Here is a 2,548-nt window from a genome sequence, read left to right as displayed (position 1 = left end):
TTGGAGCCCTTCTTCGGGGCCGGGGCCGACTTGGCGGGCTCGGGCATCCTGACTGCGCTTTCTTGTGGCAGAACAGAAAATGGAGTCCGCCTCAGGGTCCCGCCTATTTGTAGGCAACCATATGCAAATGAGGAATGCGCTTTGCGACCGCTGATTCGTCGACCAGTGGTGTGGCCTGCAGGCTCATGATTGGCTCGAGCTCTACTCTCCCATTGGTCATAGCCTGAGAGCAGTTTCCCCAGATCAGCCTGGAGGCTTTAGTCTAATTGAAGTTTTTATGAAAAGAAGTTCTGATTAGTAATAGCAATGCGGATTAATTTGTGGATTAATTTTCAATATTAGAAATTACGTTCTCTTGTGTTTTGAAATGCCAGGGAGGTATCCTGGTGTATAACATGTTCAGTTTATTTTATATTGTAGTGATTCAGGACCGGCCACTGCCCTTTCAATGTGCCTCTTTAGCATGTGCGTTATTTTGAGTTGAAGGCACTTGACACCCTGCAGACTCAAGAAATTTTTATCCCTCTCTTAACCATAGAAAAGAATCTAAATTTGGGGGTGGGGTGTCTTCTCTGAATAAGGGTTACTAACAGAGATAAATTTCATCTGAGTGACCCATCTCTATGGCAGGGCAGTCATCTAAATACCAAACATCGGCTCTTCTCTTTGCCATATGACGTCCGTTCTTTTCCTCTGAAATCTCAAACTCCCATCCTCCTTCCCCTAGTTTAGAATCACATATATATACCGCATTTTGTTTGTCTTGGGAATTTCCATGTCTTTGTGGATTCCCTGTATGTACAGTATAAAGTTGGTTTTCTCTCGTTAATTTTTTAATGTCAAGCTTCAAGGAGCTTTGAGGGGACAGGAATGCTTGCTCCCCAACAGTTGGCATAGTTGGCAGGATACTGCTTGCCCCCGACACTGCAGCAGCTTTGAGACCCTGGGACATCTGCCACATAGCTGGCAGCAGGTAAGATTTACCCTGTCAGCCTCTTCCAATCTCTGTGGAATCTGATGGAGAAAGTGTGGTGAGAGTTCTTTTCTCTCTTTCTAAATTTAGATTAGCAGGAGAAAATATTTGTGGAACTAGTTCCTTGGGCTAAGTGACTCTGCTTAATTTGGCGGAGTACTCTTTAGTAACTAACTGATCCTTTTCCTCCCATATCTGTTCTCTGTTTTCCTTTGCGTCTTCTGTGTTTTTTGTGGTCTGTTGCTAAGGGACTTCTTGGAAGCCAATGCCCCATAATTTGTGGGCATGGGTTGAGCACTTGAAAGCTGTGACAGAGCTGGCTAGCTCTGGAAGACTCCCAAGATAGGATACGCTGGTCACGGAAAGGGTTATATTGACAGTAGGTCACCCCCAACCTCAAGTAAACTTCCGTGAAGTTAGTGCACTATAAAACAACACGCAGTCCCAACCCCACAGCAAATACCTCCTGGGTATCAGTGTGGTTCCAGGAGACCCAAGGCTTAAATCTGTTAATATCTTCCTTTTGTCTTGTTCTGTGTCCTAAGAGCTTGGCTTTTGACTAATGTGAATATTCTCTTTGGTCTCCACCATCTGGAGGGTGCACTTTGCTGGCCAGTCTAATAGATTGGGGATCAGATTTTCTCTCTGTCCAGCTGTGTCACCTCTCAGGGTGCTTGTCATGAGAGGTTCCAGCCCATAGGAATCTTTGTTGTTTCAACATCCCTTGCTTGTTGGTGCTGCAAAGTCCCATTCCAGAAGCGCCCACCTGGTATCACAGATTAGTGGGTGTGTGACTGGAGATGTGTCACGTTTTCGTCCGACACCAGAGACATTCACTATACCATCCTTACCATCTGTGCAATGAAAGCTTTTGCTTTCTTAGGCCAATTTCATAAGTAAAATTTTGGAATGGTGGAGGGTGTGGGCTGAATCATCTGTGCCCTCTCTGGACACCTACTGTGTCTTTGGTTAAGCCATTAAAAGGCTTATTGGTTTAAATCACTATTAATCGATCCTACTTATCAATGGTGACACAATGGATCCTTTATTTTTACAATGGGTCCTTTAAATTGGCTGTATTTAATATATATATATATATATTATATATATATTATAAGGAGCTCTCAGTTGTTTTATAATGGCTCACCTTAGGGACTCCATTGACAAGATAAAAGAACAGAAATCAGACACAAGACAAAAAGAAATGTCCACAACCAAGGCAAATTCTCATTAAAATTTGGCTGCATCTGCCTATTTTAATTCCTCTTTCCGACAAGATCTACAGAGATCACTCTGGCCTAATCTCTAGGTTCAAAGGATATAGGTTGCTCAGGGAAATGCTGAAAGCCAGAAAAAGAGTTTAACAAAAGCAGCAGGAGACTAGCAATAAGGGTCGCCTTGCTCCTGCCTGCCTGGGCTCTGTAGTCAGCTTCTGCCAAGCCTCAAGCATTCCTATACAATGCCCTTTGCAGGAGTATCTTAGAACCACTGCCCTCCCTGCCCTCCCTGCACCCAAAACACAACAACAAAATCGTGTCTCCCTGCACAACAGCAGAGCTTTTAAATTATAAAGCC

The sequence above is a fragment of the Neomonachus schauinslandi genome, chromosome 8, assembly GCF_002201575.2.
Source record: "Neomonachus schauinslandi chromosome 8, ASM220157v2, whole genome shotgun sequence".
Taxonomy (NCBI): domain Eukaryota; kingdom Metazoa; phylum Chordata; class Mammalia; order Carnivora; family Phocidae; genus Neomonachus; species Neomonachus schauinslandi.
Note: the sequence above shows the minus strand (reverse complement) of the source record.